Below are 24421 nucleotides of genomic sequence, written 5' to 3' on the forward strand. Positions count from 1 at the left end.
TGAAGCTGAAACAATTAAACAAAAATCAAAGCTAAAGTAATTGCCCCAAATAATCTGAATATAATGGTGCAACACCTGCTTATGGCACCATAAAATGGGTAGGACTTCCTCAGCATAGTTATGAGATCTAGAAAAATGCCTAAAGACCTATCTTACCAAGGAAAACATAACAAACTCAGCTTTTTAGTACTAGGCCCTCATTTAGGAGCAGGGGAGAAGGAATCATGTATTAGATGCAAAAGAATGCAAAAGAAAATCCATATTTGGTGCCTGAAGACCGTGAAGCATATTTTCTGTCTGAAAAACCCATAACAGTTTAAGTACGTGGGAGGCAATTGTCCTTGTGCTTAGGGTCCGAATTTAGGGATTTCACTGCTTAATGCACACCCACCCGCCTGTTATTCTTACCATGTTTTTTTATGTCACTTAATGGAGATGAATACTCTTTTCCCACCTCATATTTACATCAAGGCTATTTAATTTTTTTAGGCTGCTATAATAGGTTAAACGGCAGTCTCAACATCACTCTTCATCTCCCACTGGACAACAAATGGCATTATAAGACTGAGAATAGATGAAGGCATATTTACATTCATAATGTTCTTGACTATAACATTTATGTAAATTATGATTTTACATTTGCAAATACTATAATTCTCAGTTTCAATGAATACTTTACTACTCTTTCATCATTAACTTCCTATGTACATTACAGGGAGACAAAACACCAATGAAAAATAAAGAAACTAAGTGCCGCGATCAGAGAGGTACAGATATTCTGTAAAAGGAAAAAATGCTTTGTTTCTAAATCAATCTTACCCCTGTATAGACAGGGTGCTGGACTACACCTCACTGCTCATTCAGAGTGCATAAAACCTACAGAGGTTTGTAAGAAGGTTAATGAAAACCAAATTTCACATTGATGGCTTATATTTTAACCCCACCAAAATCAAACAACTCTATTGCTGCTGAAAATGATTTTTTTTTCTGCATCCGTATAAATAATATTTTTTCTATTCATTGACAAAACACCATGGAAACACTATGTTAATTACAGAACTGCATGTAGAGTTTGGGAACATGTTTACAGATGCTACACAAGAATGAAAAACTCCAAAATACCAATTTTCATTAACTAAGCTATTGCTCCACCAAATGGATAGAATGTTTTTTTAAAGATCCTCAGTGAGGAAGATGAACTTTTCAGTTAAGAAGAATATTCACCTCTCATACCTATCTTAACACATATACACTTACACACAAAAACTGTGTATTTCTATGTACACTTTGTCAGGATTTTTCTGTGATGGTCAGCTAAGTATTTACTTCAATCTTTTAACATGTAAATCTGACTCAAAAAATCTATACTTCCAGAATGAAAAACTGTCAAATCAAGTTGGTCCAAATATTCTGACTTATTTTGAAATGAGGAACTTGTTTTTGTGTTTTGGTAAGAGCTTAGTATGACATTTTCAGACTGTAAACGCAAATATATGTAATGCAACAGCTCTTAACCTACCACAGTCTCAGATACATATGGTATTTTTAATATACCTGATACCTGAGAACCACTATGTGAATGAAGAAATGTTACTCATCTTAAGGAAGCAAAATTTGGCATGTAAGTCACGTCAGGTCAGCCCTGCATATAATGAATTTGCCGTTCATGTCTGTCATTTTTCAAGTTATTCAACATGCAATCATTAGAAGACTCAACCTGAAACACAAGGACTGTGTATACGTTCAAAGAGAAACTCTTTAAAAGAACAGTGACTTTTCTGGTCACTCTCACCTTTGTATCATCTAATAAAAATGAATCTAAAAGGACTTCAAGTTTATGTTCCAGTTCGGCAAGTAGAGAATGTATGGACTTGGACGATGACCCAAACCATCAAACTGTCTCTTCCATTAAGTATCACTTCCCTTTCCACAATTTCCTGAACCAATTTATTTTCTGTGTAAAGTACTAAACTTCCTAAGTTTCTGCTGAATGCCTGGCAAAAGGGAAGTCAGTAGGGGGATCACTGCTGCACCGGTGCAAATTATGGCTACCAAACAGGAATTCCTTCCTCTCAGCACCCTACAAATACTGTGAAAAGGGACAGTTATTTTGTGGGACTTTTAACAGCAAAACCTTCAGGGAAGTTGAGAAGACCTTCCTAAACTCACAGAGTTTGTTTGTACAGGAAACAGTGAAGTCAATGTAATACCACTCCCTAATATTTCCTGCAGGGAAAATACTGAAACCTTAAACTAACCTCAACTTTAATTAAAAAAATTAAAATAATCACAAGAAACAAGATGCTGAAAACTATTTGAATACTGCCAAAGTCTTGTATACAGCTTTCACCACAATTCTTCAAAGACTTCTGCACATGAATTCTTCTGTGTTTCTGGTTCTTGCATTTTAAGTTTGCCCATTAATGATACATTCAAGAAAGCATTACATCAGAAGAGTAGTATCGGATAAGTTACAAAAACTACATTGGTCAAATTATCTTTTCAAAGCATCTAGGAGCATAAGGCAGATCCCTGTGTAGAGTAAAAATAAACTCATGTCATGAATGAAGAAACTTGCTGAATATTAGAACTTTCTTTTTGATATGAAATAGCTCAACTTTTTAATGATGTACTATAATATATTATCTTTTGGAACAAAAAAAAGATTTTGTATGAGAATGTTTTTATATTTATGCTAGTCTATTACCTTTCTTTGCTAAAAACTAAACGTTGAAGTAAAATGAAAACATTTACGTTTCCCCCAAAAACGCTACAACTCCATGCAACTTTCATATCTATAGTTTTCGTGCACAAAAATAACCACAAATTCATTCCTCATTTACACTTTATTCATCAAAATGCATTTAATATATGAAATTAATATAGATACATAGTCAGTTGGTCACTATTCATGTAGTTGGTCACTATTCATCTGGAGCAAAGTTTCACACTATAAGGTATCCTCAACTGGAGCACTAAATCCTGATCAGAAATAACTAGATACTGATTCACAACTTAAACTTTTTATTAATTTCCCTTGCTTTTGTCAAAACTTACATTTACAAAGTAAATGCCTTTTTAAAAGTCTTTAAGCCAAAATCTAATAGAAGATACTGTATGACTTTTCTGCTTGTTTAAAAAAAAAACAAACCTCCACTAAATTCCTGTTTATTTCAAGTATTTGTATTCATACTGAGAAAACTCAGTAATAGTATGAAAATTCAGAAAAGTACTCTTGTATTTGCTTTAAGTTAAATACCTTCCAAAGTCTGAGTGTAAATGACCAAAAAAGAAACTAAGTACAATCTGTGCTTTCAAGAGCAATGTGTAATTAAAGTCTCCCTACCATTTACTCAGGGGAGAAATACTGTTGCTTCTGGATTTAAAATTCATTAAAATCACTTTCCTGTCAGATGGTATGAGTGTCTCCAAGCAAGAGTGTCTTGATCTACTTTCTGTTGTTACACCTTATGGGAAGAATACATTCACCTAAAGAGATGAGCATTCTTCCTTTTGTCCCCTCTACTCCCCTCTTCCCTCCGCCAAATGCAGTCACATGAGAACTTCTTCTTGGCTCCAGCTTGGATCCCACTATAGAGTATATTTCTGGGATTTTAAAATTATCTAGATTAAAGTCCCAAGACAAAGTTTGAACAACATCTATAATACAGAGAAATTCTTGCAACTGATCTACATTTCCCCTGCAAAAGAAGAGAAATAAGGCATGTTTCAAGATACAAGCAACCTTCTGATTGTGCTTTTGTATGACTTCAATATTGCAAGGCCTGCATGTTCCTGAACAATAGTGAAACAACATTCATCCATTTCTCCCAAATCTAGTTCAGCCATTTGTAAATGCTTATTAAATTAATGCTTATTAGAAAAGATCTTACAGGATCAGACACATAGCATTGAGAAAAATACTGCAAAAGTAGATGGCAAGATTTTAATCCTGCTTTAAAAACTGTAAATCTGTAGAAACATTATGTTCTCAAAGAAAGTCATGTACTGTACATCACTCAGTGCAACCTTTAATAAAACCACATGAAGTTACTCAGAAAGTTCTGAGTTGTATAAAGTTCCACATTAATTTATTTAAATACAATAGAACACTGATAATAAAGGGTAAGTTCTGACCATCATGGCTCCTATTACCTTAAAGAAATGTTTAAAGTTAAATATTTAATATATCAGTTCATTGAATAAATAGCACTCAGCAATGTACAGAGGGTCTTAAATTAGTAGGCAGTTGGTTATCACTGTCACTTTAATTTGGCTTTATTCATCTGTTTTCCATCTAATTACCAATGCTGGCCAGTCACAACAATGAGTAATGCTGCTACTTGCAATGGAGATACAGTCCCTAATACTGGACTCCAACTGCACACTGGTACCTGTCAGTATCATTCAGTACATGTTCAGCCATTCAGATCAGTATAACTTAAGAGTAAAAAGCACTAAAATCCTGTGAACTTCCTTAGGAATTTGTCCTAGAAGCAAAGCATTCTGTAAGTCCCACAGTATTTCTTGGGGAGGAGGAGAAGGAAAAGAGAGCGAGCCAAGGATAGCCATGAAATAGCATCCCATCCCCTTCAAGGGAAGTTGCAGCCAGCTTTCTAGGAAAGTTTTTTTTCCTTAAAATTTTACTGGAACATTATCACAGCTTTGAACACATGAGAGACAACTGCCTGCAATGGTCATATCTATAGTAAGAGGGTCACTTCAAACGCACCAAAATATCATGACAATCTTGTGTTTAAATATACACCACTGGTAACCCACCAGTTTCTCCCCCTGCCCCCCAGTTTCCTCGATGCAGAAACACTTGAGGCTGCCACTTTTAATCCTTTGTTAAAGTTGTTCTTAAATTCTTATTTAACAAATTCTGATCAGCATTAATGATCACCTAATTTAGCAGTCTTACTGAAGAAAAACACAAATAACAGTCATCTGACTGGGTTCAAGCAATACCACTTGTTACCAGTGCAATGCTCCTGAAAAAGTTCAAAAGTCATCAAAATGCAGAAGAGAAGACATATAATGAAACTATATAAAGAGATGTATAGTAAGCAGGTAACAACAAAGGCAAGATGTTGCTGTCCTCAAGTAGAATTTGGGTTGGAAAGGACCCCTAAAGATCACCTAGTCCAACCCCCCTGCTATGGGCCGGGAGACCTTCCATTAGATCAGGTTGCTCAAAGCCCCATCCTGGCCTTGAACACTTCCAGGGATGGGTCATCCACAACTTCTCTGGGCAACCTGTTCCACTGTCTCACCACCCTTATCATAAAGAATGTCTTCCTTATATCTCATCTAAATCCACCCTCTCTTAGTTTCAAACCATTATCCCTTGTCCTATCCCTACAAGCCCTGGTAAAAAGTCTCCCTCCATCTTTCTTATAAGCCCCCTTCAAGTATTGAAAGGCCTTCCTTAGTACTGGGATTTCCAACAAGCGAGGCTGGTTTCCTGGTCAAAATGAAAACGAACTATAAAGCAGGCACCAAGTACAATGTAAAAAGCTCTGCCAGACCTGGCTGGGCTCTGTCCAAGGCCAGCTCAAGCTTCAGAGCCACGCTGCCCACAATGAGGCTCAGGAGGCAAATGGGGCAGCCTGCCAGGGGCAGAGGCAAGCAAGATGCAGCGGACAAAGATCACTGCTGAAGCAACTTGAACTAAGAAGGATGTGAAGCAGTACCAATTTTGTCAAGTGAGGACCAGCTACATAAACTGGATAAAACCTGACATGGTACCAAGGGAGAGAAGAAAGGATGTCTGAAGAGAAAGGGCTAATAACACACAGTAGTGCTACTCTTCACCAGGACAATCTAACACCTACTGAAAATAAAGCTATGGGAATTCCTAGTCCTGAGGTGATATTATGTACCCTTGTGGGGAACTGATATAACTTGATTTTAGTGCGTTGCAAAATAACTCTCGATCCTGGACCTGTTCTTCCAGCCTTTGAAGCTGCATGTCCTGCAAGTTTTGCTACATCTGAGAAAAAAGTCCTTAGCTTATGGATCTCTCTCTCTCTCTAGCCGATCTCTGCAATACAGCCATAAATTCAACATAGGCGCATGGACCACCCACACTGTAGGAACAGCAACTACAGAAACAGTGCAATGACTGCGTGTTGGGGTTTTTTTTGAAAGCCTTAAAATGTTCTGCTTATACAGATGTGTGATGACCTCTATGAGCTGCATAACAGTGTAACAAATGGGTAATTTAGTTGCTCCACAAACCACAGATTATTGTAGTATTTAAGAAAAGATGCCATCTGTAAGATGACTGTAAGTCACCAGATAGTGCTTTTTAGACTGATATAGACGTTCATTTGAACTTAAAGGAAGTAACTGACAAATTATAAATTTGTCAGATTTAGACAGATTCTAGAGCCTGTAAGAAAATACATAAAATCACTTAAATATTCCTTTTTAGAAAATATGGCATTTCAAATTATAACCACTTTCTGAAGTATTTAATTATTTGAGATATTTCCTTTGAAAAATACAGCTCATGTTTCCTGATGTTTCATAAACCAGTTTATAAAATGAAGACTTTAGAGCCAGGCTACAAGCCAACAATTATCAACTATTATATAGGATTAATTACTCCTTAAGTCAAATGAACTATGTTTAAAGGTATGTAGTACTTCGATTTCCTTATAAATTATTTCAATAGTGAAAAAATCTGAAACACAAGAAATTGGGAAGTGTTAAGTGAAACTCCAATCTTAGAGATGACTGGAATAATTTCAAGCAGAGGGAAATACAGGAAAATAAATAACTGGCATTTAAAAATATTTTGTCTTCAGAGAAATTACTGGTCTTAAATATAGGTTTAATAATTTAGGAATAATAAGTAAAACACATGAAATACGCATTATCACTTTCCAGCAAAATAATTCTTAAAATTATTTAATTCAAAGTCTGAAAAATCTACAGCATACCTGTCCTGAAACAACTGTGTCAAGCCTACTATGAAGCAAGCACACGGATATATAATTTTATAACAATTATACACATGCCTGAAATACCAGGGTTCCTAAAAAATGTCAATTGCAATGTTCTTTTCTAAAGCAACATTCATTGCTTTCCTTAATGAAATTTCTATTTTCTTGTTTTCCTAAGAATAGCTATAAGAGGCAAAACGGCCAAGGACAGAAGAGATTCACCGTTCAGCAAATGGGGGATGGGGAAAGAAAACAGGTGCATTTTCAGAGTCTATTTTAATCACGAAGACAGAGCAGGCAATTTCATTTTTCTTTCTTCCCTTCTCATTTTCACTCAGCAGCCAACAAGAAGCAGCAGATCTATTGATTATATGCATACTACGTTATTGCATGGGTAAGTAAAAATCAAGAGATGAAATGGAAGGTAAGAGCAGCAGCCACAGCTTTGAGTTTGCATCTCAAGTATCAATACTTGCCCGTAGCGTGGTCTACCACTGAACAAGCGTAATACCTACTTTGCAAATGAAAGATCTGGCAGGTTACATGGAAACTCCTGCTGCCTGAAGCTAGTCGTCTTCATTGGTCTGAATGCTGACTCCAACACTTTGAGTGAGAGAGGAGGGAAGCATTATGCTACCGAATTTGGCTCACTCTGAACTCACCATGGGGTAGAAGCCAACTTTGTCAAAAGCCTTAATGCTTAAAGAAAGATGTCCCAGGCTTGTTCATGAGTGTATAAATCTTGCCTTATATTAAATGTACATTGAGCTAACCAGAATAGTCAAAAGCTGCTATAGCCATTTTCAACAACATTTTTAACTAGTTTTTGAGAGACACGTATCCTCTGGTAACAGGAAAAAAGCTATTTTTATTAGTTTTTCTAAGTAACAAAATAAAAAGACATTCCCAAAATTATGTAGATCAGTACAATGAGTTCATTATAATTATTTACTATAGCATTATCATGTCATTTTTTAATTTCACAAAGTTGGATGCAATGAAACATGATCTTCATATAACCTACAATAAGCGGTCTAAACACTTGAAAATGGTGAAATCGTATAACCACACACGCACGCACAAAAAGACTAAGCCACCAAAAGCACAAGTCTTTACTTCTCAACTCTTTTTGACAGTTCCAAAATTCAGGCACGCATCCAGAAGAACTTTCTGCCCCACGTCTGGTCAGTAAAGAAATTGAGGTTAACCTTTAATTTTTAATGTCACCTGCAGCCAGTGACTGCTTTTTCTAATGCAAGTGACAGATAAACAGCAAAACACTCCCAAGATGATACACAAAGCACCACACACCATAAGTGCATTTTTATTTTTATACCAACTCAATTTCTCAAATGGATAACCAATGTTCCTACTAATTTACATTAAGAATTGAGTGAGGCATGAAAATTGTTCTGATGCATAGGCTCTATTTCTTTAATGTACTGCATAGTGTTCTGTACTTTATTGCAGCACTGGAAAAAATGAACTACACTTAAAAGGTACAGAAACTATACATACAAGAAGACAAGCACATATATGTCTTAAAAAATCAGTTCAGAAAGGGTTTTAAATTATCCAGAGCAGGATGAAGGAAAAATAACTGAAGTCACTGACAGAAGTCAGTAAAAGCAAAAAATTGTTCCAATTAAAATGAGCTTCCTGACCTTTATTCACTTGAACTGGTGTTTTTCTGTAGACCAATACTAGTACTTTAAATTTACATTGCTACGATTTCAACTTTCTCATTCCTTTATACAATTCAGTAGTATCACCTTAACATTTGCAAGGTAATTCCAAACTAAACAGAGGGAATATGGCAAATTGAGGTAATATAATCTAGCTATTTAAGGCAAAATTGGCAAGTCTTTAACAGCAAACACTGTATCATTACTAAACACTGCCATGTTGTTAATGTAAGGAGAGGTTTCAATTAGATAGTGAATTGCCCCTCCAGGTCGGGACTTAGGGCATATTATGGGAGAAAGCAAAGAAAAGCTCCCACTGACACTGTCTATGTTTCACCAGTTTTGTGGAAAGCAGACTTCAATACAGTTATCCATCACTTTTAAAACCAAATACTACAGTCAATATTTTCACTTGTCTTTTAAAATTTAACGTAGTAAAGCAGGGAGAAAAGCACCTATGTTTGTAAAATAAGACTGTTTTTTTACGGAGAGGGTATTTAAAATAATTTTTGGACAACTACAAGACAGACATCAAAAACATAATTTTTATAAATGCTAAATGTGTAACTATGACATTAATGAAAGTGAGGCCAACTCAGTTTGTTTTTTTTAAAAAAACACAGAAAAATTAACTCACATAGTGGCAGGTGCTCAAACACAAAGGAGACGGTTGTCCTTAGAATTATATTCTCCGCACATTCAACAGGCAGGTGTTGGGATAAGGCCCAGCCACCAGCAGCAATAAGGAACCTGGAGCAGCAGCCGGTACCAGACTTCTGGAACTGACCTTTGGATGAAGAATAAAGATGTTTGATGAAAAAATGCTAAAAACATTTTTCATTTTCAGTTCAACCTAAAGGGATTCAAGTGACCTAAGGCACTGGATTTCTCCTGGAAATTTCCATACAACAAAAAGTCAAGTGTATTTGTTTTCAAGTCAAATAAGTATTTCACATAATCATGTAACAGGAGAGATGGAAACAACATGTAAGATAAGTCCATGTGGTTCAATTTATTTATTTTTAAGATGACAATAATGGTGAGAGAGACAACTCGACAACTTTAGCATTATAAAGACTTCTTCAGTATTCAACCTGAAATTTATATCAACCTGCAATTCATGGCTATTTCTCAGCATTATTTTCAATCCCTCCTCCTGTGACTGAACTTCTTAAAAATGTGTATTTTACAAATTTCAGTAACCTGATATTGTTAGACGTATTTTCTAGAAAGTGGTTATATTCATTATTAATAAGACCAAAAAATTGTACAGGGTTCAATAGCACACTACAGCTGGTTACAAACACACTAAAAATGTTTAAGGCTATGGCTCTAAGAAAAAATTAACAAATCAAATTCCAGCCACTGATCAGCCATCTATCTTTTATTAACTCCCTTTTAACTGTTTGAAAATGCACTTGTAAATCAAGAAAAATATTTTTATAAAAAAATCACTCTTCAAAACATGTTCATGCAGAATTTTTCAACTACTGTGAAATAATTGAACTCTATTCACATAACAATGGGATACGCTGCTATTTTAAAATAATTTTTCCTATTAAAAATATGCAAAACTAATAGTGTTGAATTGGAAACAGCATCTTCCCTTTTTGAAAAGCTGACACTTTACTCTGTTTTCTACAGTGTTTCCATTAGAGTACCTAAGAACACAACCATCTAGACACATGTTAAAAAGAAGTCCTAGAAGACACTGATTTTGCAAGTAAGTACCCAAATAGCTCCTGTAATCTGACCACTGTTGTAAAAAAAAAATTAAATTGCATTTAGAAATAAACTATGAAAAACATACTCACTTTGAAGGAATAAATTTTGGGATTTCTTTTTAAGAAATTAAATTCAATACAATTGTCTACGCATGAGTATATTAAACAGTTCCAACTAAATAGTGTTTTGGGTTTTTTAAAATTTGGATTAGCATCCTAGTTGCAATATACTAGCATATAAATATACTTTTATTCAAGAGCATACTTTGAGTTATTAAGCCTGGCATTAAATTTTGTAACAAGATGTAATATATCTAATTCAAGAGGACTTACAGTATTCCTGTATTACTTATTAATATGTTAAGTGAATGTTTGGACAATTGATTTCAACTAGGTTTTGTGACTAAAACATGTGACAAAATACAATTTTCAGATTACATAGTCCATGTCACAACTACTGCTCTTTCCAATTTCTATAGGTGTTAACAAATTAAGCAAAAAAAGCTGCACTGACTAAATAAAGAACAGTAGCCAACTCAGAATTTAAATGCGACCATCAGCATCATTTATATACAGCCACTAGCAAAGTATCTTTACTGCTTTCTCTTGCTGTTCTGCTTTCTTATTTCCTTCCTTTGCTGTTTATACCCTCCTTCCTGCATTTCCCCTTAAACAAACCAAAGCCTGCAAATAAAGAACAGTGAATATGTATATTTGCAGAGGACTTACTACAGTGAGACTGTAGTCTTGTACTGAAGTAATAATGGATAACAACAAATGTATTGCTCAGATACCACAAGAAGTCAATTCAGTCACAGCTGGATCCAATCACTGACTGGTTTGCTTAGAAAGATCAATATATTTAACATACTAATCCTGTAAATTCTTACTGAAACAACAGAAACTTCCCCAGCCAATGGCTTAAATAATGTTTATGTAGCAAAAGAAATAGAAAATATTACTCTATATAAGTTCTGAAAACAAGTGATGACAATGTATTTCCTACCAGTGCAGCACAATGATTTTCACATTATTCATACAGTTCCGATATTAGTTTGCAACAAGTTGCACTGTAGAACGGTCTCTAACCCTGCATTGATGTTTTCTGAGTTATAAATGAGTTGAATAGAGTATGGAGAATGGGAAAAGCATGTCTCCCCACTTAAGCATTTGGACTAGCCAAAATCAAAAGACAGACTTACAGTGAACATGAATAAAATTGTATCAGTGGAAATGAAAAAAATGAGATGAACAAGTTACTGAAATAATTACAAAAGAGAATAATAGGATTATTTTAAGATTTGTATAACATGTCATAAGATAAAAAGATTATTTTTCTTGAAAAGTAAGAGAGAAAGGAACTTGACTACATGAACTAGAGAGTACCAGTAAGCAGAAACAGGAAAAAAACTGCCCGTATTTTGGCAAAGATGATGACATCCTCATGTAGACTGCTCACTTTGAAAGACTAGACATTTCTGGAACCTACATGGGGACTACATAAATCACTACTATGGCAAAGGCAGACCATCTGCCAGGCTTCTTGAATATTATTTACAGAAAATAGTCTTCGAAATATGAATAAAGAGCTTTCCTTACTTGTGTAGATGTCTGCCACATAGGATGGAGGAAAGCAAGAGTTCGGTATCATATCACATGCCAGTAGCAGGTGCCTAACAACGAGTTACTCCAATGTTGAAAGACGTAGGTATCAGGAAGAAAATGCAGATAACAATTTAAACTTCTAAATGGAAGCATTTAGGAAAGATACTTTTTGCAGCTAACAAAATAGGCACAGTAGTATGTACTTTCCAAGGGAATCTTTATGTTTCCCATAGTCCACTAGTCCTAAAACTATGCTCCTGTTTGGAAGATTGAGAACATGAAAGAATTCCAATGCTTTGCCACTTGTTCTCAGCGTCTTACTTCACTATCCTTTCAACATACATTAAACTAAAGCCACTTAATGGGACAGGGGGAGGGAAAGAGTGGAAACAAGGAAAAGAAACTAGCTTAATTTTGCTTTTCTCTGTTCTTCCTCCCCCAGTACTGTTTCCCTCAAAAAGAAATTACATAACTGAGAATAAATGTAGAAAATCATATAAGTTACCCTGATATTTCACTATTTTAGTAAATACATTTTATTCTCTTCTCATCAAGCAAGATTCAATGGTGTTTCAAAGTTCTGTGCTGGATCTCAACCTGAATGCTTTTCACACAGTCTTTCCATTTAAGTAAGTAAACTTTAGATTACACTTTAATTTTGAATAGCCACGTATTACTTTTTTTGACATCCGTCCCTCATAATACTGTACCAGTATTAAAAACTAAAAATACTAAAACTGACATCAAGCTGTACTAAAAGTATTTTAAGAACAACAATTTGTTTAAAAACAGAACAAATTCCATGCTGAAAGTATGGAATTTGGTTACTGAAGAGAGTCTAGGAGTGTCCCAGTTCTGTGTTGCTTCTCAGGTATACATACGCACAAAAGAGCATTTTAAGACACCAGGAGTCGAGTAAGATACTCACTTGTATAGGTCTATTAAATCTGTGAATACAGGAGCTGCTGCATTTCACAGTCTATTATTTATATGACAGAATGAAGATCTGAAAACATGAAATATAGCCTTAAATTATTCACTTATTCTTTTCACAAAAGGAGAAAGCGTCAATCTAACACTAAAAGACTTCAAGCATATTTCTAAAGGTTTCATGAAAATTGCCTTATTTATCAAAACTTTATTCCCTCTGTTTGTTCATTAAATACTGTAGCTTTGCATTAAGGTCAAGCAGTGTCAACCAATTACCGTTGTTGGAAAAGTCCTACTTCCTTAATACTCAAAGAAACCACGGTATATAGTGAATTATTTTAACAGGCAAACTGAACACTGTTTACCCAAAGTAGATTTCAACCATAAAAATGTATTTTAAGGGTTTCTATCAACAATCAATTATAGTACTATTTATTATCACAGCAGCATTAAGCATGATTCTTTGTCTGTTTAAATGCCAGCCTTAAAAAAATATACATCTATTTTAGCATATTCAGCAATATACTTTTCTTAGCTCATACTAAAGAAAAGTAACAAAAATTAAGTGACCTATAAAGCAAACTGAAAGGTAAAAGATAAAACATTGGATTTTAAAGAGACAATATCAATTGGTATGAACATTCTGGCTTCTGTACTCATTCTCTATTGGTGGGCAAGAGGGCTCAGCTCATACGACAGACCTGAAAAAAATCCACCCTGCTTTCACTGCTCCTAATTTTATAGTTCTCTTTTAGGGTAAAATTCTCTGTCTTGTAATATACAAGAAGAACAGGTGAACAACAGATGAATGATGGATTTTAAGTGGTTATGCACAAATTTATTAAAAGCAAGAAAAGGCCACCCATGGGCCATCATACCAAATACCAAAGTCACAGCCGTTCAGGATAGAAGGATTTCCATAATGTATTTCAATGTAACAATTTGGGATAGAGTCCCCCTTGTCCTAATTCAATCTTTTCCCCAACCCATTTTAATGGCCTGAGGTTCAAAAGGCTAGAATGATGATTTTAGTATGGAATCACCTCCATCTTTACACTTCACATAAGCAAAATTTTGGATCTCATTTCCCTTTGGAACTGACCTGTTTACTCCCATTCTACCTGGTACCTAAGATGCAATGAAAGAACACTTAATTTTGTGATGGTAACCTTTGAAATCTTACTGCTATGAGCACAACTGTGCCTTTCTGAAGTTACAAAACAAGCAAAACCATTTCTTCTACACATCCTGTCAGCTTGTCTCATTAGAAAAAAGTTTTCATCCATGTCCTGTATCAGTGATCAACGAGACCTACAATGATATAAGACACACATACCATTGGCAAACAAGAAGGAGAAGAAATAATGTAACAAAAGAATGAAAAAAAAAACCAAACCCTGAAGAGAGTCATGCTGAAAATTATGGAGGAAGACAGATGTAACAAAGTAGGATCTGTGGTCTCATTATTTCCAAGAGAACAGAATAGAGAAAATAAAACCAAGAGGTAGAAAAGAAAAGAAAAAAACACTTGAGAACAAGCCCTCTCCTGTGCCCCCCAGGTGGGATAAGTCCCACCTGCAACTTCCAGTCTACCATTAAAACCTAAAAAGATTTTAGAACGAATTACTGAATAACCAAATTTCTAGAAGAAAAAAAGAAGATAAATTTAAAAAGTACAGATCCCTTCACACTCATCTGAATTACTTCACTGCAAAGGTGTTAACTGGCTTCATGGACAAGAGGTTAAGAGTAGATGGGATACAAGCTTGAGATCAGAGAGATTTTAAACATGTCCCACATTGTCATTGCCAATATAATGAAATACTGTCTAGACATATCACCATAAGCTGGACACAAAAATGACTGAAATCAGAGAGCAGTTGTTCTTGCAAAGAAATTTTCAACAGCTCTGTCAAACCGGGTATATATTTCAAATGGATCTCGGACATCTGTTTAGATCTGTTTCTATCTGTATTTTCACAACAATCCTAATGACTCAAAGGCAGTGTGGTTTTAAAATCAGCAGATAATACAATGCTGGGAGAAAGCAGTGGCACCTCAGAGGATGGGATCTGACTTCCAAATGCTTTTGAAGATTGGGAGATAAGGTCAGAAATCAACAAGGCGATTCAATAAAGACAAATCCGAAGTGCTACATTTAGAAAAGACACGTCACAGACATGAACGCCAAAGGGACCAGCAATAAAACATTACACAGGGAATCAGTGTACAGAGAAGAATACAAATCAAAAGAGTAAATTTTGTGGTGTCTTTCAAAAACACATCTCACTGAACCAGGCTGGCAAGCACGTGATGTGTATGTGGGTGTGGGTGTGCATGCACATATGCCCATGCACGTGAAGAGCCAATAATTACTTTTTTCCGTCTCTTACTGTGCTGTATACAGTTTTGGACATCATCATTCTTAGAAAGGTGTAGGCAAACTATGAGGAGTTTGACTTCTCCTGCAGCAGGAGCTTGACTTCTAGAAGAGCTGGGGTATTTCATTCACTGAAGCTTCTTAAGAAAAGGTTTGATCAATGTACTTGATCCTGCTGCAGGAAAGATTGAGAAAGATGGTAATCTGTCATCTTCCAGGCAATACGCTTGTCCAATATCAGTCCACCTGCCACAGACAACCACAGTAAGAGACTGAAGAAAAAGGAAGGCTGCCTCTGTGCGTCTTCAACAGCATAAGCTCTCTCACTTACCTCCTATCTTCAGATTCCCATATTCAAAACCACCACATCAGCTTCCCTTGCTAACCAGACAGGTGGAGAGGAGATTATTACTCTGTGTAGTTGCTTTTAAATTTCTTCAACATGAGCCAGCACTAGATTGAGTGCATCTGTGGGTAACTTTTCCTGTTTTATCATTCTTTGGCTAAAATTACCTACCATTTCACGTAAGAAAAAATGCATCACTGATCATTTTTATTTTCATGTTACATGTGTGCCCTTAAAAGGAGCATGAACAGTTTTGTATATGAAAACCTAATGCACAAATAGTACAGTTAAAGAAATTATATCCTGAATTGCACAACATGAAAACAAAGTGTTTTTAGAAGGCCTCCTTTCCCTGTGCTGGCTTCTTCAGCCATTTCATGGATAGCTCTTAATAACTCCTTACCTTATGTCCTGTAATAACAATTGAAAATTGTTTGCAAAATGAATGTGGCATGATAATCAACAGCTCTTCTATGAATTAGAGAACAACCTTCAGCTTTATGGGACATGTCATTTCAGTATAGTGGATCAGAAGAAATGGATCTTCTGTACTGATGAAACCATCCTTGTGAGGATAGAGGGAAGAAGCTCTGCTTTTCTAGATCCATCAGCTCTACTGGATAACACTAGCCAGCAGTGGGAGATATGGAGGTGGGTTGTAAGATAAGGAACAGGCTAGAGGCAAGAAGAGCTGTTATAATTATAGCTGGGAACACAGAATTTGTTAAAGGAAGTCTACTGTATAATTACATTTGAAAATTTAGCAAGATGCCCAGAGGCTGGCTTGCAGCTGTCAGGAACTGGTAACGCTAGAGTTCTGCTCGGGAGGCAACCACTACTGCAGCTAAGCACATCTCCCTGTAGTTGAGCCGACTTTGATAAAGCAAAGGAATGACTTCAGCTACAATTAGTAAGATTACACAACACGTGAGATTATACCTATTCTCAGTAAAAAGAGTCCAGAGACTGGGCATTATTTTGAAGGAAATTAAATGTAAATCTGCTGGTTTCAATACTACATTAAATATATTTTTTGAATGACTGACAACAGTAGTATTTTGTGAACTGCATATTTTATTTAATAACAGTTAAAACTCAGGTGTTTTTTTAAGATATTAATTCATAATCAAATTAACCTCATCTACAGGTTAATATCGGTTTGCATACAAAGTCATAGTTCTCACGTTGGTTCATCCAGCCCAATCAAAGGAAAATGAATGATTGAAATGCAGACAGAATGCAAGATTAAAAACAAAAAAATCTGTATATTTCTTTCTTCCTTGGATTTAGAGCCGAAGTGATATTGCTACTGAGAAATAAATGGTAAACTACAAACACTTACCCAAAGTGGTAATTTGCAGACAAACTGATCACATGTGAAATATGATTAAACCAGCCATTTTGGAAAAAAAAGGTAGGATTAAGCAATTGAAAAAATTGCACATTTTATATGAAGTTAATGATTCTACTTAAAAAAGTGTATTCTGATAATTCAAGTATTAGCAAATTAAGTGCTGAGCACATTGGAAATTATCACCAACCATAAGTATTACTGGTGTTTATTTAAAACACATCCAAATAAAGAATTGAGCAAGAATCATAATACAGTCACAAATTTGATCATATTTGGAATGTTGACAGAATTCAAAATTATGTCGTCATATTATCATCGCAAGAAAATAAAAAGCTCTGGAAGACAGAGCAGAGACTGCAAGCCTAAAACAAAGCTTTATAGTAAAATTATTTCTAAATGCTATGACAGCTGCTTCTTTTATTTCAAACTTGTAATTTTATAAGAAATTTAAGTATATATGTCTACTTGGCATTATGGACTGTAAGAAGAGAAAACTGAGGGTTATTTCACCTTTAATTAAACCAGCTACTGCTTCCATTTTGAAAAGGTGAAGATTGAAGAAAGGACTTAAATCCTCAAATAATGTTGAAGTGCTGAAATCATAAGTATAGGCAGCACATTAACTATTCCATATTTGCTCCATCAGCCTAAAGATATTCTTGTTTGATGCCTCATTATTATAATCAGTTTAAGTACTACAGTTGTCTTTTCTATGGAAAGGTAAAATATTGTCTAAGTATCATAGGCTTTGCTCACTCAGAAAAATGTTCTCAACTTAAGACTGAATAAAAGGTTCCTTTCTGTGTATCAAGTCTGGCTGTTGCTCAGTGTAACAGGACTGTAACAGGACTGCCTTTTGCCGTCTACAACATTTCATTGGGGGGGGGGGGGGAGGGGGGACCTAAGAAATCAGCTATTTCATACAAACTTATCTCTTCTAATTTTCATTATATGAAGATGGATGTTTCAAGGATGATCATTTCAACAAAAGAGGGGCACCTATTGAACATACAAAGTTTCAGTTTTGACTTTTACAGATAATTAATCTTTATAAATTTATTAATTTGCTTTCATTTTGACAGGAAAATACAGTCACTTGAAAAATTCAAGTCTTTGGAAGACATACAAATTAAATTTAAGTACTTTTTTTAAAAAGAGAAATTAAAATTCATTTTTAAGAAACTTCAGGAGCACAATACTGATTTCAGACAGTGACCTAGGTTTTATTCAAATATGATTTTTTCAGGACTGTCTAACTTCAAATATTCAGAGCCTTGGTCCATTCTAGTTGCCCAGAGATTGCAAATGTAAAAGAAAAATGTCAGGCTTCGTGTTGATTTCATCTGCTTCAAGCATAATAGTTTCCTACGTTGACTTTTGTCATATTCATCTAGATTACACTATATAATGCAGCTTTAAGGACTGCAATGATCCTTTCAGGAATGTATAGAGAAGAACTTAGTCTTTCATCTAAAATATTACTGTGGAAGAACAAAAGCATTTTTATGAAACAGTTAAACTTATGTATCAACAATTCCACAGTAAAATATAAGAAAGCAAACTACATTAAATTGCTGATAGTTGCACGTTCTTGCTGTTGCTCTGGACAAAGAAAAGCCTTTAAACTTTTTAATATTGATTTTGAAAGAAAAAGAATGTCTTATATGGAATTTTTCTGTAGATTCTAATCTGTAAGCACACAAATCTATAAATCTAGGGGGCACTTTTATCTTAATTTTAATACACAAAAAAAACCAAACCCCAAACATATAAACAAAACAGAAGAAAGAAAAGTCAGAATTACGTTAGTACATAATGCAAAATGAACACTGCTCACATTTGTAGAAAACGCACTCTTCCCAAGATATGAACCTTTTAAGCAAAAAGCTTTGTATGGAAATAAAATTTTCCAATACAATTGACAAGTGCTAGTTCCCCAACTGCCAAAAAATGAATGAAATCTGGCTGTGGTTCCAAGTAGCTCTACTTCTTTTTAAAATGCTTCTGCAACTTGATATTCCTATCATCACCAGCGTGGTGTGTATTCGATATGGTTTTAACACACAGGGATGTACAATACCACACCTTGAATGACGAGTGCTGAAGACCAGTCCCATTAAAGCTCAAAGGCTGTGAATCAAAAGACAGCTTGCTGATCTTTCTGCTGTATCTCTGCCAAAACTTGTTTTGACTCTGCATGTATCTGTACATATATATGAGAGACTGTCCTGTCTTTTAGATTATAACTATCTTTAAAAAGAATATTTGTCGGTTCTATGTTTTAGGTGAGGAGTTATAAGTACTGTTACTCTTATCACTACAGGTATCCATAACGTGTTTTCATCCCCCTTATTAGCACTTATCTATGTATCTATTCACTTGAAACCAGGAATTTTCAAAAAAGTTGCATGGCATAACACAACTAGATATATTAAGTCAACATTTACTAGAGTTTTAAGTCATATGACCATTTTTATGAGATTCAGGTTATCCATCCATATGAAGACATACTTTAACATAATAGTACTTACAACAGGAAGAAAACAGCGTACTGTTTCTAAAATTGCTTTCAAACGTTTTAAATAGTTTGCCACTATTCTTTTCCTCATAAAATAGGGGATGTCAAAGAGCATGTAACAATTCCTAAATTAAGGAAAGACAAATAAGAATGCACATTATAGATAAAGTAGTAATAGGCAGAGACAACTTCACTAGGCTGTGACATATGACATCTGGTAGACTATTATCATAATAAATGGGAAAAGTAGGTGAGATTCTGTCAACAGCAAGGTATGAAGAAATGCATCTTCATCAGAATGACAAACATATCTGCCTTTAACAAACATAGGTCAAACCGAAATTCAAGTACCTATGAGTTAAATATTTCCACTTTATTTAATCCCCTTTTCTTTTTGATTTTAACAATTTCACTGAAGCATAACATGTCTTCATTTATCAGACATATGTATTTATGTAATTTAATTTCTTTTTAGTGAGGATAAATTAAACTTGCTAATAACCAATGGCTAAAAGCTCAGAAGAAACAGCCTATTACTTTTCCACACTTTTACAAATCACTTTAACTATGCAAAACAGTAACTTAGATTGTCAAACAACAGTCTAAAAACACTATGCATTGATCTGTGAGTCCTATTGGTATACCCATACAGGTATCACAGAGTCATTGAAGCAGCTTCAGCTCTGCAGTTGACCAGTTGAATGGTAAAACCACCAATCTCCTGGGGATCATGCTACATATTTGACAGTATGTGCAAGCTACATGAGAAAATTTTCTCATATAGGAGAAAGAAGAGGGAAACAGTGACTTTCTGAAGGTAGGTCATGTTCCCACAACTCATGTTTCTTACGGTTCATTTTGCTCCATGCTTTATTTTTCAATTTCATGTCATCAGATGAGAACAAATCAAAAGAACCACCATAAAATTCTTATTTTATGGAGACTGAAAATTGTCACTGGGTGCTTTAAAAGAAGTTAGAATATTGTCTTTTTATTTGTGACTAAAGGCAAGACCTAATTTATATTTAGTCCTTTCAAAACTAGATATACACCTGCAAAGTAACATTTACCAGGTTATAACAATTTTCTGCATGTAAAAAAGTAACAGAAGTTTGAAAGTCACTGACTGAACAGTCGAGTCTCAATGCAATGATGGGTTTTTGTAAGAGTCACAGATGGAACAATTCAGGAAAGTAAACGGAAGAGGTTTTGGGTTTTTTTTACTTGCTTTTGATATGAAAACTTACTTGGAAAAGCAAATTCCCCAGAGGCACTGAAAAATAAAATCTTGAAAGAAAGATTTAACCTTAAAGGTGGTATATTTAGTATCACTGTATCCTAGATATCCGTTTGCTTGATGCCTTGTTAGTTTTGGGGTCTTTCCAACACTGTGCTGGTGAAGACAGTCTGTATGATGGTATTTACTTTTAAACCGCTTTCAAGAAATTAGTGATTTGGTCACATATTTTTAGACCTCAGCAGAAGCTGATGGCATTAAGATACCAGAGAGATGGATTTGGCAATTGTGTCTTCTATCTCATGTTTAGTCTCACTTCATAACTATTGTCTCTTGTCAACTCATAAATGAGGCTGCTTGAAGTTTAAGGAAGGAAACCACAAAAATGTTGCAATTTTGATATGCTTTAATAAATGCATGACACAGTTTAATGCTGATTTAAGGTGATCTAACAGGAGACTGGCCCATTTTGTCCCTGTCACTGCCTTCCTCCAGAAGATAAGTTTCTCATGTGAACCAACTTGTGTGCAACCTCTCCCTCCTCTCCCATTCACTGACAAAAGAGCTTGGAAACACAAATCTGTTCTAAACTCCTTCAGCATAAGAAGATGAAGCATGAAGAAAAATGGAGTAAGACAGCTAATATGTCCAAAGAAACATGTAAGGAAAGTGGAGATTTCCTTTTACATGGGTTGAGTGGCTAACCCATTTTGTACAGTTGCAAGTCTGTTCTCATAGCAATTTTATTGTTTCTAAATCAATTACCAGAAGCATCTGGAATGTAATATAAATAACTTCTGAGTTGCTGGTTTTTCTTTAATACAAATCCAAATGAATGCATAAAGACTTGCACAAGAATTTAATATAGGAGGATGGGGAGATCTGATGCCGCATTAAGTTGGGGTGGGGAAGATGTCAGTCAGCTAGGGCCCAGATTCCACTCTCAATGGTAGGTGTTGACACCCATTCTTCAAAAAGTTGGGCAAGTCACATCCTGTTGGAAGCAGTGAGAATGGCACTTGTACTTCAGAAGTTCTACTTCCCTTTCTGTAGCGTAGCACAGTTGCAATAGGAAAAGGGGATTACAAATGGACTCAACACAGTGCTCTATCATTTACCAGACTGAACTTGGATAAGTGTTCACTGCTCTTCCATTCAGCAACAAAAGAGGAAAAAAGAGAATAAACAAAATACAATAACCCTGGTAGACGGCAAGTGGCGATAGCCAGATGATCACAATTTCAGTTCATAACTCTGTGCTTTTGAAATTTGTTCATGCCCAAAATTAAAATAACAAGAGTATCTACTGAACATTACCATCAACATACATGGCTGTATCATACTTCATAATGGGGTTACTAAAAGTTTTAACTAAAAGATCCAGGTTTAATTCGCTATTCTGTCTGACTCAGAGCACAGTTTTGCATCCTGAATCGGTCCAAATAAAGAAGACAGATTTGCATATAGCACATTCCAAAACAACACAGTCACTGGACAGGGGCAGGATCTTCCTTCCTCTCTTAAAACTTTTCCATAGATGCTTTCTGGAAAGAGACAGGTCTTTGCACATTTCAACAAAATTACCCTTCAGCAAATATATATTGCCCATCAACTCTACTAGAAGCTGCAATGAAACTGGAATAGCTTTGCATAACCTGATAAAGATACACTCCTGACTTCACCATGTTTCTCAGCAGCAGAAGCAGCAAATTTCTGATGTTGAAGGCAAGGAATATGTCAGGCCACATCAGTGGGTTTTAGTGAAGTTTCTTCAATAGGTTTAGCAGAGCATGGATAAAGACGAACCACAGAAAAAAAGAAGTCACAAGTAAAAGAAAGTAGACACATTTCATAAGTTTTCAACACTCAGCTAAAGTTCTCAGTGATTCCCCTTCAACGTTTGGGATATGCAGTACTAAAGGGCAAGATTTTTAAGGCTGAGAAATGCTTTAGCAGACAATTGATACACTCAAAGCTTCAGACTTTGATCTTGCTGGTAACACCAGCTTCGTCTTTTCAGGCACATCTACTCAAGTTAGAGACGATCTCACAAACCATGTGTTAACAGAAAAACTGCATCAATTTGCTACCCTAATCTGACCATCTTTAATAAAAGAACTCGTATTCAAAACAGCAGTTATGCTGAGCTCGAGAGGAACATTTTAAAATAAAAACTGTAATTAAGCTGACTTCTCCAAAGCTGACTTTGGAGAATTAAAAAATAAGAAAAGTCACAATCATTAACTGTTCAAGATACAAGAGAAACTAAAATAAGGCACAGAAGTTAAATGAATGGGATATGGTGTATTTCAATATATTTCATGTGTTCTTTCTAATTTTATAATCCAAATACCAAACCAGGTATCTCAAACTTCATTCACAGAAACTGTGAATCTAGAATCATGAAATCATTACTATTTATAAATAAAAATATAATCCAACCATTAATGCTAGAAAGCATCAATATAAGCTCACCTCCTTTCAGAGAAAAAAAAACGACACCACACACAAAAAACACCAAACCCTGACCATATTTGTTAATTCCTTAATGTAAACTTTCAATTGATAAGGGAAACTTGAAGAACCCGGAAATTCAATCACAGTAATCTAAATGACCAGCTAATAGCCAAAAAGATAATAGATCTAGTGCAGGTTTTACTCTGTGGCATAAAGTTGTTGACAATACATTCCTCAATAAAGAAAAATTGAATTATAGCCTTAGGGTGGTTTAATTTGGTACAAATTTTGAATAATGTTATATACATTTCCAAAGCAGATGCTAAGAGACTTTACAAGGACACTCAGCTCAATCAGAAGCCAGATTAAAGTTCCATCTGGAATGAAACAGTTCCACAGCTCTATTACAATTAGCAGAGTCACCAATGTCAGACTCAAAAGTTGGGCGATGTGAAACTCCTTCTCTTCAAAATACAGCTATTAGTCCAGAAATCAAACAAGGAGTTCACACATCTTTAAAACAGAACTTTTCAAGCAGTCACAAACTTGTGCTTTTGTAGTTAGGATTAAAACTCTCATTTGGATTATTAAGGTCATGTGAATCATGAACACTATCCAGACACAATGATTTTATATCAGCTATCCATTGTATGCATGTAGCATTGAAAAAAAATCACACATGTTCAAGGAGCTGCAATACTCAAAATATCAGCAGGCTGAGAATACCACAGAAGCTATTTGCATGAAATAAAATTCAAGATTGATTTTGAATTGCCCTGATCTTTGCCTACCCAATTCCCAGACTTCTTGTTATGAAACAAAGCATTTTCCCAACATGTCATGCTGAAGAACTGCACCCTAGAGTGATCCATCTTTGGACAAAATAAAGAACAGAATTACCTATGAAACCTAATGGCTGATAGTCAAAGCCTAATTCTTCAGTTAAATATTCAATGTAACAGCATTTTCCTAGAGTTAAGCAAAAAAAAAAATTTCAACTCAAGTTTACTATAAGAAAGCATCCTTTCAAAGAACAATCCAGCAAACAGCAGTGCTGATACAAAGACAGTAACAAACACGTTCAAGACAGAAAAACAAAACATGCCACATGCCTTAAATTTACTATTTTACCATTTAAGTAAATAATGCATCATACAAATAAGCAAGCCTGAATGCAGCAGTTAGAAATCAAATGCCCATATCTTGCATTTCTTTCCCCTCAAATAAATCCA

At 35.1% G+C, this 24421-nt stretch overlaps 1 protein-coding gene across 4 annotated transcripts in view; it reads right to left on the reverse strand.

Annotated features, from left to right (window-relative positions):
* TBC1D5 (TBC1 domain family member 5) overlaps positions 1 to 24421 on the reverse strand; it is a 306295-nt gene that overhangs the window by 257527 nt on the left and 24347 nt on the right. For 3 of the 4 annotated variants that reach the window (XM_075493115.1, XM_075493116.1, XM_075493117.1), the window contains exon 2: positions 9276 to 9425. The gene's annotated coding sequence lies outside the window, so the exon portion shown is untranslated. Of the gene's footprint in view, positions 1 to 7468; positions 7557 to 9275; positions 9426 to 24421 lie in introns of all 4 variants that reach the window. The other variant, XM_075493118.1, reaches the window with a different exon arrangement.

Source organism: Mycteria americana, chromosome 2 (assembly GCF_035582795.1).
Source record: "Mycteria americana isolate JAX WOST 10 ecotype Jacksonville Zoo and Gardens chromosome 2, USCA_MyAme_1.0, whole genome shotgun sequence".
NCBI classification, from domain to species: Eukaryota; Metazoa; Chordata; class Aves; order Ciconiiformes; family Ciconiidae; genus Mycteria; species Mycteria americana.